At 39.3% G+C, this 14,347-nt stretch overlaps 1 long non-coding RNA gene across 3 annotated transcripts in view; it reads left to right on the top strand.

Moving 5' to 3' along the window:
* The window catches only part of LOC139179763 (uncharacterized), a 48,952-nt gene that overhangs the window by 30,338 nt on the left and 4,267 nt on the right, over positions 1-14,347 (top strand). The window contains exon 3 of one of the 3 annotated variants that reach the window (XR_011564121.1): positions 1,341-2,595. The exons of 1 other annotated variant lie outside the window; for it this stretch is intronic. This is a non-coding gene — a long non-coding RNA (uncharacterized lncRNA). One more of the 3 variants, XR_011564116.1, reaches the window with a different exon arrangement.

The following is a 14,347-nucleotide window of genomic DNA, read 5'->3' as shown; positions in this document are numbered from 1 at the left end:
GGTCAAATTCACTAAGCACGTTGTAGAGGTGGGATGTGAAGTTGAAACTGTATTTGCCCTTAAACTCTTCTTTTTCTCCTCCTCAACGGGCTTCTGAAGGAGGGAATAGGAAAGTGAGGAGGAAGGGAGATATTCAAGGAGGAAGGGAAATATTTATAAGTTCTTCTGATCTCATGATACATTGGTGTTTCTCCCCACCTGGAAGCCAGTGTCTGAAGTTTAACAAATAGAATTATTTGTTTTAATTATTTTGTTTTGTTTTATTATTATTTAACAAATAATTCTATTTGTTAAATTATTTTCTTTTCTTCTTTGCTATTATCTTTTAAAGTGTCTCTAAGTAAGAAGTACTTCAACTTGCTTTGAAAAATACGATTTATCTGGGTCTTCCATTTGCTGGAAGGGCTTCCCTGGTGGCTCAGATGGTAAAGAAACTGCCTGCAATGTGGAAGACCTCGGTTCGATCCCTGGGTCTGGAAGATCCCCTGGAGAAGTGAATCGTTACCCACTCCAGTATTCTTGCCTGGAGAATCACATGGACAGAGGAGCCCGGTGGGCTACAGTTCACGGAGTCACAAAGAGTCAGACACAACTGAGTGACTAACACTTGCACTTTCACTTGTTGGAACACACTCAGGTTGCTCTTGTCTTAGCAATCTGTGTATAACAATTTGCTGCATGTGAACCTGTCTTATGCTAGGTCTTGGCAAGACTGGTTCCTTCTTGTTCTACTGGTCTCAGCTAAATAGTATCTTCTCATGGAGGTCTTCCATGATTGCTAATCTCCATCCTATCATCCTGTTTTTTTTTTTTTTTTTTTCGTTCTTTTTACTTTTCCCTATGACTACCTGAGGGATTGAAGGCAGGAGGAGAAGGGGACGACAGAGGATGAGATGCCTGGATGGCATCACTGACTCGATGGATGTGAGTCTGAGTGAACTCCGGGAGTTGGTGATGGACAGGGAGGCTTGGCGTGCTGCGATTCATGGGGTCGCAAAGAGTCGGACATGACTGAGCGACTGAACTGAACTGAACTGAACTGATGACTACCTGAAATTCAAGTTCATAAAAGCATTGACTCCTTGTGTCAACTGTTGTATCTCCAGCACTTAAAACACAGTTTGACTGACAGTATAAGCTCAATGGGTATTATATGTGACTAAGTATAAAACAATTTCAAATATGAGAGTAACAACACCATTTGCTAACTTGAAGTGTAGAAGAAATATTAAAATGCTTATGTAAAGCATTTATTTGTTAATTTACTTACATTTTAAAATTATATATTTTATATTTTATGTATATGTAAATCTACTTCTGTTTCATTGACTATGCCAAAGCCTTTGTGTAGATCACAACAAACTATGGAAAATTCTTCACAAGATGGGAATACCAGATCACCTGACCTGCCTCCTGAGAAATCCGTTTGCTGGTCAGGAAGCAACAGTTAGAACTGGACCATGGAACAACGGATTGGTTCCAAATAGGGAAAGGAGTACGTCAAGGAGTACTGTATATTGTCACCCTGCTTATTTAACTTCTATGCACAGTACATCATGAGAAACGCTGGGCTGGAAGAAGCACAAGCTGGAATCAAGATTGCCGGGAGAAATATCAATAACCTCAGATATGCAGATAACACCATCCTTATGGCAGAAACAAAGAAGTAAAGAGCCTTTTGATGAAAGTGAAAGAGGAGAGTGAAAAAGTTGGCTTAAAACTCAACATTCAGAAAACTAAGATCATGGCATCTGGTCCCATCACTTCATGACAAATAGATAGGGAAACAGTGGAAACAGTAAAAGACTTTACTTTGGGGGGCTCCAAAATCACTGCAGATGGTGATCGCAACCATGAAATTAAAAGACGCTTACTCCTTGGAAGGAAAGTTATGACCAACCTAGACAGCATATTAAAAAGCAGAGACATTACTTTGCTGACAAAGGTCCGTCTAGTCAAGGCTATGGTTTTTCCAGTAATCATGTATGGATGTGAGAGTTGGACTCTAAAGAAAGCTGAGTGCTGAAGAATTGATGCTTTTGAACTGGGGTGTTGGAGAAGACTCTTGAGAGTCCCTTGGACTACAAGGAGATCCAACTGGTCCATCCTAAAGGAAATCAGTCCTGAATATTCATTGGAAGGACTGATTCTGAAGCTGAAACTCCAATATTTTAGCCACCTGATGCAAAGAACTGACTCACTGGAAAAGACCCTGATGCTGGGAAAGATTGAAGGCGGGAGGAGAAGGGGATGAGAGAGGATGAGATGGTTGGATGGCATCACCGACTCAATGGACATGAGTTTGAGTAAACTCTGGGAGCTGGTGATGGACAGGGAGGCCAGGCAAGCTGTAGTCAATGGGGTCACAAAGAGTTGGGAACAACTAAGTGACTCAACTGAACTGAATGCTGATATATTTTTCTTACATTTTATAAAATAACTTTTTGATTGAAATATAGTTGATATACAATATTACATTAGTTTCAAGTGTACTACATAATAACTTGACATATGCTACATTATGGAATGATCATCACAATAAATCTGTAACCATCAGTCCCCTTGCAAAGTTATTAAAGTATCATTGACCATACAGCTTATTCAGTATATTACATTACTGTGGTTTATGCATTATATCAACGGAGGTTTGTAACTCAATCCCCCTCACCCTTTGCCTGCCATGGCTCTGTATTTGCAAAAGTGCACTGAAACACTGTGGTGCTGTGGCCTCACCCACTATACTAACTGTGACATTCCGAGTAGTCATGTTATAAAGTAAAATGTCTCTGACTCTCCTCTACTTTTTCTTATGAGACAGCACTTTCTTCTGTCAATTAAGGCCAGCTTGCAACTGTTCTATTGAACACATGCCAGTCAAAAGCAAAAGCAAGCTTAGTTTCTCAGAAATGGACTAGATGTTAGGAAACCAGCTCCTTCCTGATTAGCACAATGGGTTACGTGCAGTTTTGTGTTTGGTTTTTTTTTGTGTGTGTGTGTGTGCGTGTGTGTCTCTCAAGCTGCTTGAAATATTTCCTAGGGACATTTTTTTTCTAAATGCTGGCTAGGAGGAAGCTGTAATTCCTCACTTTCCTGTATATGTGGAGTTGCAGTCTCTAGAATATTTACATTATTCTAAAAATAGCCACAGATCAAGTTAATTTGCAGGTTAGTATTATTGCATTAAACTTTGTATGTATATAAATGCTTAATGTTTTCAAATGCTGTCCAAATTTTAGTTTCCATAAAATTCAGACTCTGAATTTTAGGTTTGGAATGTTTTTATATTAAATTGCTTGACATGTGAAAAACTTCATGTGGCCTGTTCTAATGTACTCAATACCAGGGATATTATTCAGCTGGAGACACTAAGTCTTATATACAAAGGAATCAAGACAGCACATGAGAAAATAGTCTGCAATATATGTGTATGTATAGGAAACATATGTACTTGTGTGCACCTGTGCTAGGTGCAGATGGGTGTGTAAAGATCAATTAGACATAGTCATAGCCCTAAATACAGCTTAATCTAGTGGGTGAGATTGAGTTGTACTCAAATAATAAAAAGAAAGGAATGGAAAGGATAGGAGGGAGGAGCACTATTATCCACATAGTAGTCTCAAGATCTCAGATTAGAACACTTAAAGCTTTATCTCATGAGGAATTTATTTTTAGGTTAGTTATAGGAAATAGATTGAATTTTAAGTATTTTTTAAAATAGCCTGACAGTTCTAATTAATATTTAACTTTATTTCTCGACCATCTATTCTGTCCTGCCTGTTCATCCTAGTAAACTCAGTAAAACACTTCAAATAATTATCATTTATATGTTGTTTCAATAATTTAGTGAATTCTTTGGCATATGTGTTTTGGTCTTACCCCCAAATTCTTAGTGAAAATTAAGATCACTTTGTGAAATTCCTCCATAATTGGGATTATGTCACATATAACAGGAAAATACAAATGACTTATAAATACTATTTTTAGTTAATTGTTTTTATATTTGAGTATGGATCACTACTTGATTTAAAACCACTTTTTAGTCTTTCAGTATTATTGTGTAGTTTTCTATCATTCTTTTCAAATTCAAAATTGAATTTGCCTTATTATTTTTCCTGTTTATTTGTAATAAAAAATAACAAATTTTACACTGTTTTAAGTGTACAAATTAAATATATTTAAATGTTAATTATATTCACATCATTGTGGAACAGATCTCCAGAGCTTATTTATCTTGAAAAACCAAAACGCTATACCCACTGAACAGTTTCCCATTACCCTCTTACCCTAGCCCTTCACAACCACCATCTCACCTTCTGTTTATATGAGTTTGGACTATCTTACGTACTTCATGTAAGTGGAATCAGAAAGTATTACTCGCTTTTGTAGCTGGGCTATTTTAATTAAAATTAATGGTTTCATGGTCAACCCATGTTATAGCATGTGGCAAGATTTTTCTTTTTTAAAGCTAACATTTTCCTTGTGTGTATCTACAGCAATTTTTTACCCATTTATCTGTGGATATGGGCATATGGTTTATTTTCACCTCTTGACTATTGTGAAAAATGCTCAGTGTGAATAATTCTCTTTGAGATACTGCTTTTAATTCTTTTGGACATGTACCCAGTAGAGGAATTTCTGGCTCATACGATAACTCTAATTGTTTGAGGACTCACTGTACAGTTTTCCATAGGAGCTGCATAATTTTTCATTTCCACTCACAATTCACAAGAGCTCCAATTTCTTCATATGATCATCAATATTTGTTATTTCCTATTTTTTAATAGTGGCCATGCTCATATATGGGGCTTCCCAGGTGGTGCTAGTAGTAAGGAATCTGACTGCCACCAGAGGAGATGCAAGAGACGTGGGTTTGATCCCTGGGTTGGGAAGATCCCCTAGAGGAGGAAATGGCACCCCACTCCAAAATTCTTGCCTGGAAAATTCCAGGGACAGAGGAGCCTGGTGAGCTACAGTCCACGAGGTGGCCAAGAGTTGGACACAACTGAGCAACTGAGCACACACATGCATTGTTGTATACCTTTCAGCTCTAAATATTGTGTGATTCTGTTCTACAAGTGAGCTAATGGGAAAATAGCAGAGATTATATTTTTCCAGCACTTCACAGCTACGTCTAGACATGATTAAGTTTGAAAGTGGAATATGAGCAGAAGCACATGTGTGTCTCTGTGGAATGGAGCTGTAGAATGCTGAGCCTATACTTGGCCAACCTGTGTTTCCCTTCTTATTGTCTGAATTACAGATTTCACAGTAGTCAAGTTCTGACCTTGTAGGTAAGCAAAATATCTTAGTGGGTACAGGACATCAAACTGAAAGAAAATTGAATCCCTGAATGACCCTTTCACATAAGCCTTCAGTGTTAGAACTATATCAATCATGCCTTCTAACCCATAGCAACAGCCTTTTGATCTCTATCTCCAATATCCACTTTATTCTCTCTTCCTGCCATCAGAGAGATGGTCCTCTAGCACAGCTCTGGTCAAGCCTAATAATAACCTTTAAGACTCTACCTGTCTTGAAGTCCATGACTCATGTCCCAGCACATCTTTCAAACTCTTTCTCCACAAGCTGCTACATGACTACAGCAGATTAGGGCTGACCCCTAGAATCCCACCTCTGTCTATTTGCTTATTCCCCTCCTACTCCCTTGGTTTACAGATCCCAGTAAAACATACGTGGGTGTGTTGCAGGAAAGCCGTGGCATGTCCCACCTTGAATACCCCAAAATATGGACTGTTTAAAATATGGATCCTCTAATTTCACCATATCTTAAAAGAAGAATATATTTTAATACTTCAAATTGGGAAGGAGAGGATATGAACTCATATTAAGAGACAGATTTTCCATAAAAAATGTGGTTGGTTGCATGTCATCACATGCCAAAGGAAATGGGTATATTTAATTTTTTAAATTAGAAATTTGGTTCCTGAATTTTCTCCATGTCAAGATTTTTTGTATTACTTTATTTATTTTTTAACTGAAGGATAATTGCTTTACAGAAATTTTGTAGGTTTCTGCCAAACATCAATATGAATTGGCCATAGGTCAAAATCTTTCTTGATTCATCTGTCATTTTAAGACTGTATTTTTGACAGTTTTACAAAAAATGAATCTCTAATATTTAAGTGTTTGTTCATATTATGGCATTGCCAAAGAGTCAACTTTATACCAAGATACTGCTGAAAATGGAATTAACACTTTTAATGTCTTGTCATCCACTCAGAATATTCTGGGCAAAGTGGTTGATGATCCAAAGTGCACAGAGATTCCATGGCACAGTTCCCATCTATGTCCATCCAGAAGACAACAGATGTAGTAAAAGAGTAATTGGATTGTGCAATTCTAGTTCACTAGTTCAACACAGAGGAGTGTCTTACATTCCTACAGTTTTAGTTTCTCCAAAATTATTGCTCACGCTAACATTCAATGATTATCAGAAGAAGAAAAACTGAAAGCTGAGAGGAAAATGTTTGAAGATTTGACAGATTTCAGAAACTTAAATATTCACTTTTAAATTATTCTATTCTTTAAAAATAAGATATTGAAGTAAGGTTGATTTACAGTGTGTTAATTTCTACTGTACAGTGACATGATTCAGTTTGAGTCTTTATTTATGCATCACTGAAAGTGAACTCCCCAAATACACAAATCCTGGTCCCCCAACTCTGCATTCATCCCAGGGAAAAAAATGGAAAATAAGCCTCTAAGTGATAGTGATTATTTTGAACTATAAAATCATAGTTTTATAAATATAAATAGATCTTTCCATGGGGCACCTTTGGACAAGACAGCTCCTCTGACATGGGCTCCAGGATGGCCTGAATGACTGTCTAAAGCCATGACAAACCTAGACAGCATATTAAAGCAGAGACATTACTTTTTACATTACTATAAAGCCAACAAAGGTCCATATAGTCAAAGCTATGGTTTTTCTAGTAGTCATGTATGGATGTGAGAGTTGGACCATAAAGAAGGCTGAGCGCTAAAGAATTGATGCTTTTGACCTGTAATGTTGGAGAAGACTCTTGAGAGTCCCAGGACTGCAAGGACATCAAACCAGTCAATACTAATGGAAATCAATTCTGAATATTCATTGGAAGGACAGATGCTGAGGCTGAAGCTCCAAACTTTGGCCACCTGATGCAAAGAGCGGACTCATTTGAAAAGACCCTGATGCTGGGAAAGATTGAAGTCAGGATGAGAAGGGGAAGGCAGAGGATGAGATGGTTGGATGGAATCACTGATGCGATGGACATGAGTTTGAATAGGCTCCAGGAGTTGGTGATGGAAAGGGAAGCCAGGTGAGCTGCAGTCCATGGGGTCGTAAAGAGTCGGACACAACTGAGTGACTGAACAACAACAAAAGTTACCCCACCTTAGGCAAAAGACTGGAATGAGATGTGGGAATGTATGAATGCTGCATAGCACTGTCTTTAAGAGCATCAAGCTCTTTGCTTTCTGTCTCCTAATGTCATGAAATGTCCCACTCATTGAGATGAAAATCAGTACAGTTCAGTTCAGTCTCTCAGTCATGTCTGACTGTTTGTTACCCATAAATTGCAGCATGCCAGGCCTCCCTGTCCATCACGAACTCCCGGAGTTTACTCAAACTCATGTCCATTGAGTCAGTGATTCTGTCCAACTATCTCATCCTCTGTTGTCCCCTTCTCCTCCCACCTTCAATCTTTCCCAGCATCAGGGTCTTTTCCAGTGAGTCAGTTCTTCACATCAGGTGGCCGAAGTATTGGAGTTTCAGCTTCGATCAGTCCTTCCAATGAATATTCAGGACTGATTTCCTTTAGGATGGACTGGTTGGATCTCCTTGCAGTCCAAAGGACTCTCAAGAGTCTTCTCCAACACAGAGTGCAAAGGCATGGATTCTTCAGCGCTCAGCCTTCTTTATAGTCCAACTCTCACATCCATACATGACTACTGGAAAAACCATAGCTTTGACTAGACAGACTATGTTGGCAAAGTAATGTCTCTGCTTTTTAATATGCTGTCTAGGTTGGTCATAGCTTTTCTTGCAAGGAGTAAGAGTTTTTTAATTTCATGGCTGCATTCACCATCTGCAGTGATTTTGGAGCCCCCCAAAATAAAGTCTTTTACTGTTTCCACTGTTTCCCCATCTATTTGTCATGAAGTGATGGGACTAGATGCCATGATCTTAGTTTTCTGAATGTTGAGTTTTAAGCCAACTTTTTCACTCTCCTCTTTCACTTTCATCAAGAGGTTCTTTAGTTCTTCTTCACTTTCTGCCATAAGGGTGGTGTCATCTACTGTCATCAATATCTGAGGTTATTGATATTTGTCCCGGCAATCTTGATTCCAGCTTGTGCTTCATCCAGCCCAGCGTTTCTCATGATGTACTCTGCATATAAGTTAAATAAGAAGGATGACAGTATACCGCCTTGATGTACTCCTTTCCCTAATTGGAACAAGTCCATTGTTGCATGTTCAGTTCTAATTGTTGTTTCCTGACCTGCATACAGGTTTCTCAGAAGGCAGGTCAGGTGGTCTGGTATTCCATCTCTTTCAGAATTTTCCACAGTTTATTGTGATCTACACAGTCAAAGGCTTTGGCATAGTCAATGAAGCAGATGTTTTTCTGGAACTCTCCTGCTTTTTCGATGATCCAGTGGATGTTGGCAATTTGATCTCTGGTTCCTCTGCCTTTTCTAAATTCAGCTTGAACATCTGGAAGTTCACGGTTCACGTACTGCTGAAGCCTGGCTTGGAGAAGTTTGAGCATACTTTATGTATGTATGTGTGTGTTCAGTCGCTCAGTCATGTCCGACTCTTTGTGACCCCATGGACTGTAGTCCACCAGGCTTCTCTGTCAACGGGATTCTCCAAGCAAGAATACTGGAGTGGGTCGTCATTTCCTACTCCAGGACTAGCATGTGAGATGAATGCAATGTGAGATGAGTGCAGTTGTGTGGTAGTTTTCAGCATTCTTTGGCATTTCGTTTCTTTGGGGTTGGAATGAAAACTGACCTGTTCCAGTCCTGTGGCCACTGCTGAGTTTTCCAAATTTGCTGGCATATTGAGTGCAGCACTTTCAAAGCATCATCTTTCAGGATTTGAAATAGCTCAACTGGAATTCCATCACCTCTACTAGCTTTGTTTGTAGTGATGCTTTCTAAGGCCCACTTGACTTCACATTCCAGGATGTCTGGCTCTAGGTGAGTGATCACATCATCGTGATTATCTGGGTAATGAAGATCTTTTTTGTATAGTTATTCTGTATATTCTTGCCAAATCTTTCTAATATCTTCTGTTTCTGTTAGATCCATACCATTTCTGTCCTTTATTGTGCCAATCTTTGCCTGAAATGTTCCCTTGGTATCTCTAATTTTCTCAAAGTTATCTCTAGTCCTTTGCATTCTATTGTTTTCCTCTGTTTCTTTGCACTGATTGCTGAGGAAGGCTTTCTTATCTTTCCTTGGAACTCTGCATTCAAACAGGTATATCTTTCCTTTCCTCCTTTGCTTTTCACTTCTCTTTTTTTCACAGCTATTTATAAGGCCTCCTCAGACAGCCATTTTGCTTTTTTGATTAAAATAGCCTCCCTCAGATGCAAGACTCTTGTCCCACCTGAGAGATCCTCAGTCACCTTCATTATCTTCTCTCTTCTTGTCAACCTATAAACAAGAACTGTCTTTTTATTCCAGTTAAATACATATACATATCTTTACCTGGATACATATCTTTACCTATACACATTGCAGCTCTTTCACTTCCATGTGGAGACACACTACATTTTTTATCTTTTTCCTTCCTTTGCCAGTCACTCCACTATCCAATCTGTCTCCTGTTCCCTTCTCATCTCACTAAACCTGTCCTCACCAAGGTTGCTGATCAGCTTCATCTCGACTCTTTCTTAGAATACACTATTTATAATTTAATGCACAACAATCTCTATCCCAATTCCTGATAATTTTATTTGTTGCTTATTTTTCTCCAGACCACTTACCATCATCTAACACATATATGGACTTTGACTGTTTTTGTTTTGTTAATCATCTGCCTGACCCTAGACTAGAGCTGCATGGGGCATGGGTTTTATCCACTTTGTTCACTTCTGGACACTGAGCATTTAGAACAATGCATAGTATGTGTAGGTATTCCACACATATTTGTTGCATTATTGAGACATCATGGTGTCTTGAAACTCCTAGAGCATTTTCTGACTCTACTCTCATCTCCTTCATGTCACATCCTGCCTCTGCTCACCCCTGAGATGTCGTGTTCTCAAGGCCCCATCATATACCCTTCGCTTTCTCATTCTCTTCATTATATGCATCATATTAGTTAGTTCAGTTGCTAGTCATGTCTGAATCTGCGACCCCATGAATTGCAACATGCCAGGCCTCCTTGTCCATCACCAACTCCCGGAGTTCACTCAAACTCACATCCATTGAGTCGGTGATGCCATCCAGGCATCTCATCTTCTGTCATTCCTTTCTTCTTCTGCCCCAAATCCTTCCCAGCATCAGGGTCTTTGCAATGAGTCAACTCTTCGCGTGAGGTGGCCAAAGTATTGGAGTTTCAGCTTCAACATCAGTCCTTCCAATGAACAACCACGACTGATCTCCTTTAGGATGGACTGGTTGGATCTCCTTGCAATCCAAGGGACTCTCAAGAGTCTTCTCCAACACCACAGTTTAAAAGCATCAATTCTTCGGTGCTCAGCTTTCTTCACAGTCCAACTCTCACATCCATACATGACTACTGGAAAAACCATAGCCTTGACTAGATGGACCTTTGTTGGCAAAGTAATGTCTCTGCTTTTGAATATGCTATCTAGGTTGGTCATAACTTTCCTTCCAAGGAGTAAGTGTCTTTTAATTTCATGGCTACAGTCACCATCTGCAGTGATTTTGGAGACCAAAAAAATAAAGTCTAACACTGTTTCCACTGTTTTCTCATCTATTTGCCGTGAAGTGATGGGACCGAATGCCATGATCTTAGTTTTCTGAATGTTGAGCTTTAAGCCAAATTTTTCACTCTCCTGCTTGACTTTCATCAAGAGGCTTTTTAGTTCCTCTTCACTTTCCACCATGAGGGTGGTGTCATCCTCATATCTGAGGTTATTGATATTTCTCCTGGCAATCTTGATTCCAGCTTATCCTTCTTCCAGCCCAGCATTTCTCATGATGTACTCTGCATATAAGTTAAATAAGCAGGGTGACAATATACAGCTTTGACATATTCCTTTTCCTATTTGGAACCAGTCTGTTGTTCTATGTCCAGTTCTAACTGTTGTTTCCTGACCTGCATACAGATTTCTCAGGAAGCAGGTCAGGTGGTCTGGTATTCCCATCTCTTTCAGAATTTTCCACAGTTTCTTGTGATCCACACAGTCAAAGGCTTTGGCATAGTCAATAAAGCAGAAATAGATGTTTTTCTGGAACTCTCTCGCTTTTTTTGATGATCCAGCAGATGTTGGCAATTTGATCTCTGTTTCCTCTGCCTTTTCTAAAACCAGATTGGACATCTGGAAGTTCACAGTTCATGTACTGCTGAAGCCTGGTTCAAGAATTTTGAGTATTACTTCACTAGCGTGTGAGATGAGTGCAATTGTGTGGTAGTTTGAGCATTCTTTGGCATTGCCTTTCTTTGGAATTGGAATGAAAACTGACCTTTTCCAGTCCTGTGGCCACTGCTGAGTTTTCCAAAATTGCTGGCATATTGCATGCAGCACTTTCACAGCATCATCTTTTAGGATTTGAAATAGCTCAACTGGAATTCCATCACCTCCACTAGCTTTGTTCGTAGTGATGCTTTCTAAGGCCCACTTGACTTCACATTCCAGGATTCTGGCTCTAGGCTAGTGATCACACCATCATGATTATCTGGGTCGTGAAGATCTTTTTTGTACAGTTCTTCTATGTATTCTTGACACCTCTTCTTAATATCTTCTGCTTCTGTTAGGCCCATACCATTTCTGTCCTTTATTGAGCCCATCTTTGCATGAAATGTTCCCTTGGTATCTCCAATTTTCTTGAAGAGATCTCTAGTCTTTCCCATTCTGTTGTTTTCCTCTATTTCTTTGCATTGATCACTGAAGAAGGCTTTCTTATGTCTCCTTGCTATTCTTTGGAACTCTGCATTCAAATGGGAATATCTTTCCTTTTCTCCTTTGCTTCTCTTCTTTTCACAGGGATTTGATTTAGGTCATACCTGAATGGTCTAGTGGTTTTCCCTACTTTCTTCAATTTAAGTCTGAATTTGGCAATAAAGAGTTCATGATCTGAGCTACAGTCACTTCCCAGTCTTGTTTCTCCTGACTGTATAGAGCTTTTCCATCTTTGGCTGCAAAGAATATAATCAATCTGATTTCGGTGTTGACCATCTGGTGATGTTCCTGTGTAGAGTCTTCTCTTGTGTTGTTGGAAGAGGGTGTTTGCTATGACCAGTGTGTTCTCTTGGCAAAACTCTATTAGCCTTTGCCCTGCTTCATTCTGTACTCCAAAGCCAAATTTGCCTGTTACCCCAGGTGTTTCTTGACTTCCTACTTTTGCATTCCAGTCCCCTATAATGAAAAGGACATCTTTTTTGAGTATTAGTTCTTTATTATTTTTTTCTTTTTATTATTTTTTTTTTACTTTACAATATTGTATTGGTTTTGCCATACATCAACATGCATCTGCCACGGGTGTATACATGTTCCCAATCCTGAACCCCCCTCCCACTTCCCTCCCCATACCATCCTTCTGGGTCATCCCAGTGCGCCAGCCCCAAGTTTCCTGTATCCTGCATTGAACCTGGACTGGCAATTCATTTCTTATATGATATTATACATGTTTTAATGCCATTCTCCCAAATCATCCCCCCTCTCCCTCTCCCACAGAGTTCAAAAGACTGTTCTATACATCTGTGTCTGTTTTGCTGTCTTGCATACAAGGTTGTTTTTACCACCTTTCTAAATTCCATATATATGCGTTAGTATACTGTATTGGTGTTTTTCTTTCCGGCTTACTTCACTCTGTATAATAGGCTCCAGTTTCATCCACCTCATAGAACTGATTCAAATGTATTCTTTTTAGTGGCTGAGTAATACTCCACTGTGTATATGTACCACAGCGTTCTTATCCATTCATCTGCTGATGGACATCTAGGTTGCATCCATGGCCTGGCTATTATAAACAGTGCTGCGATTAACACTGGGGTACATGTGTCTCTTTCAATTCTGGTTTCCTCGGTGTGTAGGCTGAGCAGTGGGATTGCTGGGTCATAAGGCAGTTCTATTTCCAGTTTTTTTTAAGGAATCTCCACACTGTTCTCCATAGTGACTGTACTAGTTTGCATTCCCACCAACAGTGTAAGAGGGTTCCCTTTTCTCCACATCCTCTCCAGCATTTATTGCTTTGGGTATTAGTTCTAAAAGGTCTTGTAGGTCTTCATAGAATGTGGGGTAACTCCTCTCATGCCTCATATGGCCATTATTAAAACATAAATAACTTTCCTGTCTAACAAATCCTGCCTACTTCTCTGGGCATTCAAGGTCTCATTATGGATTCAGAAACTATGTTTCAAGACTCAGTCCTCTCTACTCTGCTACTGGGAATCTTTTTCAGAACTTAACTCAGGTGGCAGCTCAATGATGATATGATACCTATGGTGATACGTTCTCCATTTCATTTTCCTCCTCTTCACATGGACAGAAGTAAGAAAAGGAAGTGCTACATGTTCATGAATAGGAATGTAGAGTTCTCATCTCAGCCTTCTCACAAATTCTGCTTATGAATGCATACTTTTCCTCTTGGGAGTCTGATAAAAATATATAGGTTAATAGAAGTTGCATCAATTCTATAACATATGGAGTTTAGCTTATAAAGATATGTGGTGAATAACAGACAGAGAATGTTTCTTGAGACAGTATTTTATATGTATAAAGTTTGGATTGTCTGTTGAAAGTAATATCTCTTCCTGTTGGGCCCTTAATTTCTTGCAAGTTTAACTCCTTTAGATTCTGGGCAACCTGGACTACCTGCTGTCACTCACTGTATTTTGTGAACTTCTCTTCCCTTGCTGATTTCCATCTGGGATCCACGGTGTGGTCTGAATCCAAGGTCATCTAAATGTGTTATGTACTGTCTTCCTACAAACACTGGTTCTTCTGTGCACAGAGCTTGGACAATGAGGATCACAGGAAAAATTTTGCCCTGGCCTTTTAATTTGCTGTCTTTTTTTTTTTTTTTAACTTTACAATATTGTATTGGTTTTGCCATATATCAAAATGAATCTGCCACAGGTATACATGTGTTCCCCATCCTGAACCCTCCTCCCTCCTCCCTCCCCATACCATCCTTCTGGGTCATCC

This window comes from Bos indicus, chromosome 3 (assembly GCF_029378745.1).
Source record: "Bos indicus isolate NIAB-ARS_2022 breed Sahiwal x Tharparkar chromosome 3, NIAB-ARS_B.indTharparkar_mat_pri_1.0, whole genome shotgun sequence".
NCBI lineage: Eukaryota > Metazoa > Chordata > Mammalia > Artiodactyla > Bovidae > Bos > Bos indicus.
The sequence above is the reverse complement of the archived record's forward strand: the minus strand, read 5'-3'. Positions and strand labels throughout refer to the sequence as shown.